Below are 14,584 nucleotides of genomic sequence, written 5' to 3' on the forward strand. Positions count from 1 at the left end.
AGATGGTAGATGTTAACTAAACTATTGTGGTAATCATTTCACAATATGTGTAAACCAATATATCTTGCTGCACACCTTAAACTTATACAGCGATGTATGTTAATTACTTCTCAATAAAACTGGGGGAAAAAAGAATTTCTCCTGTGTGATTAAAAGTTCTGAAAAGATATAGTCCTTCTTTAAAAAACATAAAGAAGACATAAATGCATCTTATAGTCTAGTGTTTTGTTCTGGAAGTAAAATAGACATCTCTGTTAAGTAATAACCTCTCCAGGAGAAAGGCAGCATAAAAACTGGCTTCCTACTTGATCTGTATATGGAAATACTACCTATGGTGATCTCTTTCAAGGTTATATTGAATTTGGACACTGAACACTGAACACTGGTGATAGAGTAAAAATAAAATGTCAAAATTTGGATCACTGTAGCTTGTCACAACTCATCTATATGAATGTATCCTTAAATGCAAGTCTTATTAAAAAGGATCTGGGAAGACCTAGGCTGATCCAATCTCATGGCTCCAAAGCCAATTAGCTACATTTGATCTCATGCCCAACTATAAATAAAATGCTGATCAGTACAGAAAGATGGATTTTGTGGCAAAAACAAGAAGTCAAAGTAACTGTCATTACTTGTCAATATTCCTCCTGCCACGAGGTACTGGTGGAAACATGGCTAGAGTTTGAACCATTTCTGGAAAAACGTCATCTGGTCAGATTGTGCATGATTCATTTGTTTCATAAAAGGTCAAAATACCAAGGTTGTTTTGAAACTCACTTCAGTCAAAAATCAATTTTTTCACATTAAATTTAAGCTACTCCATTTTCAAGTATTTTTATAGAATATTTTATAACATACTTCTAGCTCACTAATATGCATAATGTATTTTATGTTAATTTTTTTATTTAAAAAGAATTTTTATTTAAGAAGTTTAATATTCTTATATTATGTTTTTATGTCTTTGTTAAGGTCAGTATTTATACACTGTGTTTAATTTTGCAAAATTTTGCAAAAATACTGATTGAGTGACTAATTATTTGGAATCACTGAGATGGAAAGAAGAGAAACTAGATTATATTCTCTTCCTTACAGGCTGGATCACCCTAGGCCATATTATAAACTGTATCCCAGAAACTGTATTTATCTCACAAATGATACCTAAATAAAATTCATATCTTTTAGCCTAGGAAGTGAGATGTTGGATTTAAGAGATTTATGATGAGATGCTTCACACCTAAAGATTGAAGTATAAATTCCAGTGGCTAAAAAATATACAATCAGGGGCGCCTGGGTGGCGCAGTCGGTTAAGCGTCCGACTTCAGCCAGGTCGCGATCTCGCGGTCCGTGAGTTCGAGCCCCGCGTCGGGCTCTGGGCTGATGGCTCAGAGCCTGGAGCCTGTTTCCGATTCTGTGTCTCCCTCTCTCTCTGCCCCTCCCCCGTTCATGCTCTGTCTCTCTCTGTCCCAAAAATAAATAAACGTTGAAAAAAAAATATACAATCACTTGTTCTTTAAATAATATTTTGATTTACACTTGAGTATTTGTGACCAAAGTCAACGTTAATTTGAAATTTTACTTCGACACTTAGAAGATTTTTCTGGTCAAGCCCATAAAGGTTCATTGCTTCTTTCATTCAGTTATTCAATAACTACTTTGTGCCAGATGCAGGTGTTAGCAGAGCAAGCAACAAGACATTATTCATTCATTCATTCAGATTGAGATATATCGATGAAAAAAGAAACTTAGATAAAATTCCAACCCTCAACATGCTTACATTCTAGTTGAAGGGAAGGGGAAAGAGTTAAATAAAAGATAAACATAATATGTAAGTATATTATGCATTTTGTTAAAAGGTGAAAATTAATATTTTAGAAAAACAGAGTAAGGTTGTCAGGAGAAGGATAGAAATTTTAAACTGGATGAGCATAGATGGCCTCATTGGGAAGGTGTCATGTGAGTAAAGACTTGAAGAAGTGGGGTGAACCATGTGCATATTCCCATGGCTGAGGCAAGAGTCTGTGCAAAGACTCTGAGATAGGACAGATTGTGCTTAGCATGTTTGAGGCCCAGAAAGAAGGCCACTGTATACAGAGATGAGTGAACAAGAGGAAGTTATAGAGATGTGGATAGAGAAGTAGAGGGAAAATCAGGTAGGGATTTTTGGCTTTTATTCTGAGAGAGATTGGCAGCCAGTAGAAAGTTGTGAGTCAAGGAATGTCATGAGCAGATTTAAAGTCCCCAACAGTATTCCTACAAAGGGTTTGGTATCCTGTATATGTTCTCCTAATTTACTGACTTCCCACATCCCATTTCTGCTATGCAATCCTGATATTCTTCCCTTCTCCTCTGTGATAATCCTCCTTTCGAGTATCCTCCCTTTTCAATATTTCACATTCAACATTCCCCCACCTTTTACATGAGTCTTTCACAATTTGTATCTCCTTTTTAAAAAGACGTAGTTTATCATTTTGTCTGCCTATCCTGTGTGGTTTTCTTTCTTCTTTCAAACTATTTTGTTACTACAATATAATTAATATGAATAATATTGCCTCCTGACCATAATTCCCCATACTAAACTATATTCAATATGACATATTTTCATTCATTTCCAAATAAGTGACATTCTCTGGAATGAGTATCTTTTAACAACTGTGGATAGCATTGGCCTGGATCTATGTCTCATTGGTCTAAGTGAAAGTATACTCATCATTTCCTAATGTATTTTTAACTGCTGTGTCACATCCTCTGAGATTCTGTGTCACTTCTTCTAAATTTAAATTTTTCTACCATTTAGCTCCCTCCCTAAATGGATAACAGAAAAGATTTGTTTTTATTTTTATTTTTTTCCATTTCTCTTCCATGTACTCTGGAAAAAGAATAAAATTGTGACCACAATTTCTTTAAAGGGCGTACAACATTGGGTAGTAACAAAAACAAAATTCATTTGGATGCTTTGAGACTCATTAGGGCCCTCTAATTAGGATTTTCAATTGTTTATTCAATGGGCATAGATGGTAGTCACAGATTTCATGTTATATTTTGTAGGAATGTCCAATCTACCCTGACAGCTGTTCAGGGCCACTACTCTAACTCCAGTAGACAAGGAAGAGGACTTCTCTAAAGCAACCAGAATTGTAAACCACATTCTGGAAATTTTTAAGCAGTTCTAGGTTATACTTTGTTTCAGTTTCAGATCTCCCAAAAGATTCTAAGAAGTCAAGTTGAAGTAATTTATTTGGCAAGTACAGGTGATAATGAAAGGAAAGTGGGAAGGTGACACAATAAATTGAGGGCAATCAATACATGATATTTGTGTGTGTGTGTGTGTGTGTATGTATTTGTGTGGGTGCATGCACACACACACACACACACACACACACCCCAACTTCTGGATTCATTGGTCAAGAACTATTCTGTGGGTATTGACCCAGTGCTCCCAGCATGCCACTTTTCACAATGGGGGACAAGGTATTGGAGAGGACATGTCTCTGGGCGTATCTGGAAGCTGGAAGTCCAGTAGAGCAAATGGAAACATTTACGTGATATAGGTTGGGCACTGATAGTATCTTCTACACATCTGACTCCACCTTCCCTTGGGGGTTGCACGCATAACTTCCCTTGTCTGCTGTACAATTCCATGGAGCATAATTCACATAGATGACAATGTGAATGGTGCCCCTCCAGAGTCATGCAGTTTGGCCCTGCCCATGTGGAACCGAGTTCAATCTTTACAACTACTAATTGCTTTGGTTCATATGACATGTTAAACTGTTAACTTCTCTCATAGATGTGGTCCCATAATTAATTTTCATAACAGTCTACAGATAAGGCCTAATCTTAGCCATTATGGTTGAATTACAGAAATTTCTGAATAATTTCCATGGAGTATTAAGCCCTGTGACACACATGAGGTTGAATCTTCAGAATTTTTGACCTTTGTCTCTTTGATAGTATTACTTCTCACTAATTGGTCTTATCACCCAGACGTATAAAATCCATGACAATTAGTATCATGTCCTGGAGCCACAGTGAAGACTAATGGGTTAAGACAGGCAAGATGAAAAGTTAAGGATAGTTGTTCCCACTATGATGTACTATGTATCTTGGGCCACACTCCCTTCTCTACTAACATTCAGAGAAACACACAAACACACCACTGTTTAACAAATTCATGGAGCACCAACGATACCACATGTTTGATGTTGGGTATATTCACATAAATAAATAAGATACATTCTCAGCCCATGTTAAGCTCTTTGTATATGAGTGGGGCAAGTGCAGAGAGAGAGGGAGAGAGCGAATATCAAGCAGGGTCCACGCTCAGCATGGAGCTCGATGTGGGGCTCAATCCCATGACTGGGAGATCATAACCTGAAGTGAAATCAAGAGTTGGAGGCTTAACTGACTGAGCCAAGAAGGCGTCCCTATGTTGATTTTTCTGTATCTCTCACAATGTTTGCTTTTTGTCCCATACTATCTGGCCTGGGATTGTGTCATGCTGAGAGTTTACTTGAAATCTGTTTGAAGTAGTCTTTATCATTTGGTTGCTTGTGAGTTTGGGTTCCCTCTAAATGTTCTCTGTAAGGGGCGCCTGGGTGGCTCAGTCGGTTAAGCATCCGACTTTGGCCCAGGTCATGATCTCATGGTTCGTGAGTTCAAGCCCCAAACTGGGCTCTGTGCTGACAGCTCAGAGCTTGGAGCCTACTTCCGATTCTGTGTCTCCCTCTCTCTCAGCCCCTCCCCTGCTCACTCTCTCTCTCTCTCTCTCTCTCTCAAAAATAAATAAACATTAAAAAAAATTTTTTTAAAGTTTAAACGTTCTCTATGAAATACCTATTCCTGTTGCTTGGCTGTCTCACTAAGCTGACTACGCTCTGGCTATGTTCTCTCTGCTGACTACATTCCCTGCCATAGTGAGGAATAGCTACATTCAGCTTTCACTGACCTAAAGATTTGCTTCCTTTCACAGTTCCTAGACTCTTCCAGTGTAGAACTACACAGCAGCTTACCACTCCCTAGGCTCAATGTTCTGAAGTCATGTGATAATAAAGGTAGGAACTAGTATTTCCAGTGGAAATTAATACTCCAAATGTGTACTGACTATGAGATAGGTACTGAGTATGACAGAAGAGTTTTACTCTGGAGTATACTTCTTTGATCTGTGTTTGAGGATAACAAAGACAGCCTCATAGGATTTTCAGGTAGACTGGTGAATTCTCCAAATGCTATAGTTTCTGGGGTCAGCCATAACATTAGTTTTCTGGCATTCCTTTCATGGAATGAGAAGGATCCTATGCACAATTTTTTTTTCAAAAACAACTTCACAGGTAGATATTGTAATATTGTGTAAATATCCCATGAGTTTTGATGAACTTGTTAAGATCCTTATACAGTATACTCATCACCATAAATTGATCAAATATTGACAATACTCCTCTGAATGAATGCATTGCTCATTGCTGTATAGTCCATCCAGTGACATAATCATAGAAGACAAATATGAAATGGATCACTAGAATTGAATCTCCAAAGGATGTATCTCAGAATTTTCCTTTTATTCCTTTGCATGCTAAGCATTTATGCCTGGAATTAAAGTCATGCTTAAGGAGAGGGTTAAAAGAACAACTTGAGAGAGAACCAATACTTATTGAGCACTCACTACGAGTCAGGTATAGCTCTTTATAAATATCTGATTTGATCTTCACAAAATTCTTATAGATTATAATTTTTATTTTATGGTTGAGGAACCATGTAGTTTCCTCTACATAAGAAAAATTAAGTTGAAAAGTTGCGTTTAATTAAATCTTGGTCTTCATGTCAAAACCACCTCTATTTAAAATATTTCAATTCATTCACTCAACAGCCAACATTTAAAAGATTTGCTTTGTGGAGAGTGTTGTATTAAGCCTACACCTATACTGATCATTCTCTATCATCCTGTCCTGAGCAAAGAACTGTTCTTGCTAAAATCCCAGATGCTCAAGATGACACTTTTACAGATTTGAACTGACTTAACTTTTTTGGACTTCAGAAGGATCTTCATTGGTTGATCTCCTTGAGATAGAGTCGACTACAGGAAGGAAAGGTAAATGTAATTGCTTTGAAAATTTTAATTCTGTGACTTGAAGCCACCAACATACCAAACTTGCCTGGCTCATTTCAATGAACCAGACCTCCAGCTGGGCTACATCCCTGTGCAAACTTTGCACAAAATAAACAATCCTTTATAGATTGAAGAGTGGCCCTAACAGTCGACTGACATCCCGAAAGCAGCTGTGCTGGTCCAGGATGAATCCATGACATAGTTCTAAATAGAGAGACCTACAAGCCAACCAGAAAGATGCTGAGGCTGTGTCTCACAATGCCAGGAAAAAAAAAAATCTAATCTTCCCCTGATTTCATCTACAATGAAATCAAAGACTGGATTTCTGGAAACATCTGGGTGACTATGTAGATTTTTGCAGTTTTTCCTCAATATTTGGTAACATTTAGACACAGCCTAAGTTTCCTAGACTCAAGCCATTCCCTACTGTTAAAAACACTTTTTTTCTCCTCCCCCCATAAAAATGGTCTCATTGTTCTTTATTTAGTCTAACAGAAGGATCCATGTACCAGCATTGCCTTAGCTTTGCTTGGCTTCAATTATACAAACTAACCACAGTCAGTTGGATGGCAACTGCCGTAGCAGTGTGCCTGCCCTCTCCAAATTCATGAGTGGAGTTTTTCCACCCACAATGTCAGGTACAGGATATGAATCGAGGATCAAAATTCTCTAGTGCAAATGGGGGGAAATTCCAATGAAATAATACTGCTTCTAAGATTAAGATATACCGACCTGCTCCCCCATACACAATAATAATAAAAACTACCAGGTTTTTAATTGATTAATAGCTATGATCCTGGCACCATACTAACATCCTTACATATAATCTCATTTAACACTTTACCTTCTAAGGAGGGCAATACAGAATTCATCCATAATTTATCAAATTCTTAAATACTCAGTGACGTTTCTCCCTTACTTTTTTTCAAAATCACAGTTTGTTTTAATTCACTTGAGCTGTTGGTCCTCTCCTGTTTGCGGTCCCTGAGGGCTGTCAACTCCCTGCTGCCATGCAATACCAATTACATATTTTCAGACCACTAATCTCTCTCCACCCCACCAGCTTTCCTGCTTCTGACCACAGAGTGACAACATCAGCTGCACCATGCCACGGAAAACAGGACTCAACATTTCAGGAGAAATAGCTCAGCTAAGAGAGTTTCCTGAGTTGTGAAAAAGCCTCTTAACACTTCAATATTGCATTAACCTCAGTCTTCACCTGCTTTTCTTTGGGTCACAGGGATCATTAGCCAAGTGAACATCTTCCATCCAACCACAAACAGGAACAGGATGATTGCTTTGGGCCCAGGTAGATCTTCTCAGCCTGCCAACAAGGTGGTACAGCTCAGGGGTCAAAGTAGCAGAGTGGGAACCCTGTTTGCATGACAGTCAGAAAACCAAGATATTGTGTGACCCTGAGCTAGTGTTTAACCTTTGGCTCTGCCCTAAGCCCAGTCAGAGGTGCCTTTTAAAAACAATTAGATAGGGGACCTGGGTGGCTCTGTCAGTTAAGCGTCTGACTTCGGCTCAGGTCATGATCTCATGGTTCCTGGGTTCAAGCTCTGTGTCAGGCTCTGTGCTGACAGCTTAGTGCCTGGAGCCTGTTTCGGATTCTGTGTCTCCCTCTTTCTCTGCTCCTTCCCTGCTTGTGCACTCTCTCTCTCTCTTCCTCCTTCAAAAATAAATAACAAACATTAAAAAAAATTTTTTTAATACCAATTGCATAACTCCTAGCCAAATATAAAAGAAAATACTTCCAAGAATAAGAACTGGTCATCATCTGTTTCTGTTAATGATTCAGTCATATAGTTTGTAACCATATTCAAACACAACATCTATGGAATCCTATCAAGTCCGAGGGTTCTTTCCTGGCTCAAAAAAGATATCTCTGACAAGACTGAGGAAATGTTTTATCTTAGAATTCTGACTGCACAATCCCTTTAAAAACATCATATCATTAAGCATAGGTACAATATTCTCTTAATTTTTCCAGTGTTCTTCTTAATAATTAATGAACACCATTTGTCATTCTCTGAGACTTTGATCCAGATCTTGTGAGGATTCTAAAGTTTAAATAGGGCTTAAAGGTTTGTAAGTTCATTACAGTATGATTATTTTATTACATTTCATTTTCCCCTCTTTTTCCTTTAATCTAAAATGCATTTTCTTCTCAAGTAGTATTTTCTCCTATTTTTCTGAATCTTAATGCCAGAGTGAACACAGAATGAGTTTTCTGGTGACATCTCACAAACCACTGAATTTATCCATCTTTCATATATTTCTGTATCTAGACCTTCCACAAAAGTATAGGAAAGTTGTACTTTACTCTTTGTTAGATGGAACTATTTTCAAGGATTCTTTTTTTTTTCTTCAAGGATTCTTAATCTGTTTTCAGAAGATGAACCAGTTTTATTAAAAGTCTTGTGGGGTGTTAAGAAAGTAAGTGAAGGGAATTAAGCTTAAAGTATCAAAATAAATCATTATGATCTTTATTTGTTTTTAAAATGGGGAAGTGATATCATAGGGTGCATTAAGATTCAGCCACAACCACATGGCACTGCAGCATGCCATGAATAAAAATTATGTTAATGATCTAAAGCTCCCATATATTGTGCTACAGAATGCTTGATACTGGATTAAACTGCATGAAGACCTTTCAGGGTAAACCATTCCAGAAGCAGACAGTGCTTCTGACTCCAGTAAATGTTGAACACAGCACCAGAATGACAATAGTTGTTGGCCATTTGTTCAGAGAGGAACTTAAACTGGAACGAAACTAAGGTATAAATATATTTTGTCATGGAGCAAAGAAAGGACTTTTGATAACAGATCAAATAATTTATCCAAATCCAGGGTTAACATCTTAGTTATACTTTCACTGTCAGTATTTTTTCTGAGTGCAAGAAAAATAGATAGGAGAAAAGGAGATGAGTCTGCTTACTTCTTCTGGAGAATGTTCCATACTTTCATTTTGGAGAGAAATGGCACTTCTTTCTGCTTTGCGGATATATATGATAAGCTGATAACAGAAAAGCATACAAATGGGTGTATTTTCCTCCTTTCTGCTTTTGAAAATCTTATACTTAACCTTATTAAAATGAGAAAAATAAAAATAATATATTATTGCTCCAAATAAGAGTCTGCCCAGAGTCACAAGGAATTTCCACTTACTACCAAGAAGTGGTGGATAGATCTTTTCCTTCTACCCTTTCCCAAGGCCAATACAAATGTCACCAGCCAAAATTTCTCTGTATTTCAGCCCAGAATAGAAGATGAAAGCTTTGGGGCTTAGTAGATTTTTTAAAATAACTAAAAAGAGCAAAGATGATTACCTTTTTATAGTAATGTGTTTGGCAGGATAACATGTGTGTGTCCTCCCTAGAGCCCCTCCTCAAGCAAAATATCAGTCTTTTGTACCCCGGCCTCCAGAGATTTTGGCAAGGTCGAGAAGCAGAGAGGAAATGATACTTTGAGGTTCAGGAAGTCTAGGAAGAAGGGAGAGGTGGTACAATTTAATAAGCTGAAGAGCCTGAAAAGGGAAGGAGATCTGTGAGCCGTCTGAGCAGTATCCACATATGCTCTGTGACAGCAACCTCAGAAGGTGGCAAGACTCTAGAAGGGAATGGTTGCATCATGTGTCTAAGGAGCCAGGATTGTAGACATTGAGATTCCTAGGCCATAAAAGATAATGCTTTGTACCCAAGGATAACACATAAACAGCAGAGTTCCAGACCTGAAGTGGTAATGTAAACTGGATTAATGTTGTAATAGCAGTTCAATTATGGTAGACTATTGACTGATATCCAAACATGCTTCCCCAGTGCTTTAACACCAAGTAAAATCATAAAGTTTTGGAGGATAAGGAAAGCCAGCCATAATGACCAAGAAGTTTGGATTCTCACTATTGATGTGAAAATATTTTAATGTGAGATATTAGTATAAATGTGTTTATTGATTTTACTTTAATGAGAGGCAAATTTTCTTTCTTTTTTTTTCTTCTATAATTTGTTAGTATCAGGATCCAACAAGGCTCATGGTGGATTTTTTAATACCAATGCAAATTTTCTTGATAGATTAGATATCAATATGACAAAATACCAGATACCAAAGTATGTATTCTTGCAAGTCAGAAAACCTATTTCATTCCCTGCTTCTGCCTTGGGTATGTCCTCTGACCTTGAATAAGTCACTGAAATACGCTCAGCTTCCTCCTTTAAGGTTCCTCCTTTAAGATGAGAATAAATGTAGCCGTCAGGCTTACCTCATAAAGTCAGTAATGTGTGTTGTAGTGGTACCAATGGTAAGTGTTGATGCTATTGTTGTTTGTTTTGCTATGGTATGTTTTGAAAATGGTACAGTTGCTCTAATAAGATCCACCAATGACTGCTGCCAATACGGCGATTGGCAGACGTTATAATTCCTCCAGCTGGTAAATGTAAATAAACGTTGTAGATATATAAATATGCTTTTATGCATTTGTACATGCTTTGATAAATTTATTAAATAATAGCTACATATAAGCTTAGAGATTATATTTCTAAAAGCAGTACAATTATATGGGGCGCCTGGGTGGCGCAGTCGGTTAAGCGTCCGACTTCAGCCAGGTCACGATCTCGCACTCCGTGAGTTCGAGCCCCGCGTCGGGCTCTGGGCTGATGGCTCAGAGCCTGGAGCCTGTTTCCGATTCTGTGTCTCCCTCTGTCTCTGCCCCTCCCCCGTTCATGCTCTGTCTCTCTCTGTCCCAAAAATAAATAAACGTTAAAAGCAGTACAATTATAAAGAGCTCTTTAAAAATCCATTTATTAAATTAATGAACTGACTAAGGTGTCCTGATTTGTTTTTGGTCATATGAGTAATATTTAAATATGAGTAGACTGTATTTTAAATGATATCCCAATAACTAAATGTTGGTGGCAAACTGATTTGAAATAGAGCATGGTGTCTTAACCAAGCAATATTTTTGCTTTAAGTCAGGGAAACAAGAGCTGCAGAACCAGGAAATGTGGAAGGAGAATGGAAAATATTTAATCAACAGTTATCCCTCTACAGGAAAATCACTAGTGTCCATAAAATGAAGCAGATGACAGTGTTGCTCTGCTTCTTAGTACTATGGGAGGAGGTACTCAACATGTAATTTCTTTCAATTTGAAGAGGGGAATGTACATATGCTGAATTCTGGGGGGTAGTGAGGAGGAAGCAAAGGAGGAGTATACTCTACACTGTTCATTCCAAAGATGAATGACATCTAGGAATGTTACTTTTATAAATTATGTATATAAAGGGGAAATGAATGAAACTATTAAACTGTACCTATGAGATTTACCAGACTATAAATTGATATTTTCTTTATCATAATCAGATTATTGTGGAAATGAGACAATTCAGTAAGTGGTTCCTCTCCAGTTTAAGCACTGCCCAACCAGTAAGTCAGCTACCACTTAACAGTAATCTAGAAATCTCTGTATCAGTGTAGCAGGGAGATACTTCCATGATCTTTGAAGTTCTTATTTCTCTAAAAAGAGTGACTCAGCAAAAATTACTTAGTATTCAATGGCCATTCTAATTAAAATCCACAAGTAACTTTTCTTCCTTATTTACTTGTTCTGTTGAATGAAAGGGCCCTTTTGTACAACCACATATTTTTGAGAGACATATGAGCCACAGCACGTTAATGTTTACATATTATATATTTCCTCTCCTCTCAAGGTTCAGATCTTGGCTTCAACACTTTCCACCCAAAAGAATAACTATGTTGAGGCTGAACTAAGATTGACCACACCTCGAAGAATAGAGATGAGGGGCAAAAATTAGCAAACAGTTAAATAGAGGTCTTTTCTCACATTATCTTTGTTTAACCTTGATAAAGTCACTCTGGTAGAAGAGTTGCTCTTTTTAAGTTGAAATAAAGATATGGGATTAAATTATCTATGAAAATCCTACTTCTTGATTTTCTGCTCAAAGTGAGGATGAAAGGAAGCATGGAGGTAAAAATAAATCCACTTAAACACAGCACTGATAAAAAAAGACAGCCAGAAGGAAAAGACGTTTCAACATAAGAGATACAGGGTTCACCTTCAGGGTCAACTTGTATGTCCTCCAAGTCAACAACATAGAGGTAAAAAACAGGGCCACAGAACAGTGATAGATCAGGGTTTTTAAGTCTTGGTCCAACAATTGCAGTGGAGAACACTTGGCCCCTGGTGAAATCTCCCCAGCAAATTCAGCAAGACCCCGAATCATGCTTTCATTTTTTTTCTTGTCCATCCTGTACTCTCTTATTTCCTCTTCTCCTGATTCAGTAGCTTCTATTGTCCCTTCTAAGAGTAAAATCCTCTACTTTGTTTCCTTTTTTGTGGTATTACATTTGTTATTTTTGTCACCAACCTCTATTTCCTCATCGTCTATCAATAGCAACCAAATTTTTATTTTGTGGGAATTCCTTCTCATCCCTTGTCAGTCCTTGTTGCTTATGTAGGATTTTCCCAGTCCTGATATATATTAGCTAATCATGTATATAGCCTATCACATTGGTTACAATGACCCATTCAGGAATGGACCAGTAACCCATTCAAGGTAAATGAGTCATGAAAAGATGCTTGTTCTATCTTCTATGGCAGCAATCATCAGAAGCTGTTTCTCAGCCCCTGGATGGTCTGGCATATAAGTCTGACTGCCACTGCTGTTTTGTTACTCCATAACAGGCCTGCTAGGTCTGAAGTCTTACTCTGCCACCTAACTGTGGTCTTGGACAAGTTGCTTAACCTCCTTGCGCCTTTTTTTCCTTACCACAGTAGGTTGTTATTAAGAATTAAATCAGAAAAAAAAGAATTAAATCAGTTAACTTCTATAAAGTACTTAAAAATAGTTCTAGGCATGTCATAAGCACTACATAAGTGTTTAAGCAAAATATTCCTTTCATCACTCAGATTCTAACTTTTTTTTCAAAGAAAGGGATTCTTCTTTTTCTTAATGTTTATTCATTTTTGAGAGACACAGAGAGAGCACGCAGGTGCACATGCACAAGTGGGGGAGGGGCAGAGAGAGAGTGAGGGAGACACAATCTGAAGCAGACTCCAGGCTCTGAGCTGTCACCACTGAGCCCCACACGGGGCTCAAACCCAAGAGCCGTAAGATCATGACCTGAGCCAAAGTCATACACTTAACCCACTGAGCCACCCAGGAGCTCCCATCACTCAGATTTTAAACCTTCTGGTTGTCTTTGACTCTTCCTCTTCTGTATCTGCCATTCACTGAAAATTCTATTTCTTCTGCAACACCATCTTCTTTTTTTCCCCCAATTTGTGTACTCTACTAGGCTAGGTCATTATCTTTATACTTGCAGACTCTATTGTTTACCTCATCCATACTTTTTAATGAACACTTATGAAATTTCCTGTTCCAGTATCCCTTTCCCTTCTCTAGGAACTGGCTGGCCTTCCCACTCTTTCCAAATGTTTCCTTAGGAGCTGCCTCCTCAATACAGCATGAGTCATACCTACTAGCCCCAGCCATGGCTTATTGATCAGCAAGTGGTCAACACAGTCTTTTGTCTGGGGTGTTTAGACTTGTAGATCAATAAGAAGATGACATAATTTCCCTCCAGGAGCTAAAGTTGTACAGTGTAAAACTGCTGGGGTAGCCAAGTTTTCTGCCATGTAGAAAAAGTTAATTGTTTCTTTTTTCCTTTGACATTCTTGTAAACTTTAATATGGTAATGTGCTAGGCCATATATCCAGAGTCATTGTGATAGGAAGTATCCAGTCACCTACATATACCTCTCCTTGAGGACCAACTCATGCTTCCTTTCTGCAAAATGGCTTAATTTAATCACATCCACTGTTTTTAAACTGTAGGTACTCATTAGCCTGGGACTGGTCCATAGCGCTGAAGAATTAACTGCTGTGTATTAACAAAATAGACTCTACCTCAGAAGCCTGGATCTTTCAGTGTTTAGTCAGTCCCATATAGCCACTTGAGAGCACTGTGGGATAGTATAGGATTCCTTCAACAACATTTTGCATTGGGTCTTATTTTCTCCACTTTACAGATATGGACGGATGCTCCGTTAAACAACTGATCCAGGTCAGGAAACTGGTTATAGTAGTAAGAGAACAGATGTAAAGGAATCAAAACAGATGTAAAGGAATATCAAGTAAGCTATAAATAAAAGAGAGAGTTGAGCAACAGGAAGAAGCCTCTGTGGCCCCTAGGGTGGGAGAGAAGGGAAGGCGTGGTCTTCCTAGAGCCCAGAATCCAGTGTCACCCAATGAAAGCTGGAAGAACAGAAGGCTTACCAGACCTGCCAGGAGTCTGTACCACAGAGGGAAGACCTGTTTGGTGGCAGCTAGAGCAAATGAGGGTGTTGCTGGAGTTCCATCCGCAGCTGACCAAGAAAGGGACAGCTACTCTAGCTTCCGCCTTCCTTCTGCTCTCCAACCTACCTGAAGCTAGTTGGCAAAGAAGTCTGGGAAATGTAGTTTC

General features: G+C 38.2%; 1 protein-coding gene and 1 pseudogene across 5 annotated transcripts in view; both read right to left on the reverse strand.

Moving 5' to 3' along the window:
- The window catches only part of LOC147571897 (uncharacterized), a 121,972-nt pseudogene extending 109,605 nt beyond the window's left edge, over positions 1-12,367 (reverse strand).
- EMC2 (ER membrane protein complex subunit 2) overlaps positions 1-14,584 on the reverse strand; it is a 564,357-nt gene that overhangs the window by 312,080 nt on the left and 237,693 nt on the right. Inside the window, exons 14-16 of one of the 5 annotated variants that reach the window (XR_015246901.1) lie at positions 9,436-9,588; positions 9,045-9,122; positions 6,093-7,427 (exon numbers count right to left, since the gene is read on the reverse strand). The exons of 1 other annotated variant lie outside the window; for it this stretch is intronic. The gene's annotated coding sequence lies outside the window, so the exon portion shown is untranslated. Of the gene's footprint in view, positions 1-6,092; positions 7,428-9,044; positions 9,123-9,435; positions 9,589-14,584 lie in introns of those variants that run through there. 3 more of the 5 variants (XR_015246898.1, XR_015246902.1, XR_015246899.1) reach the window with 3 other exon arrangements.

The sequence above is a fragment of the Puma concolor genome, chromosome F2 (assembly GCF_028749965.1).
Source record: "Puma concolor isolate L17-30 chromosome F2, mPumCon1.1.hap2, whole genome shotgun sequence".
Classification (NCBI taxonomy): domain Eukaryota; kingdom Metazoa; phylum Chordata; class Mammalia; order Carnivora; family Felidae; genus Puma; species Puma concolor.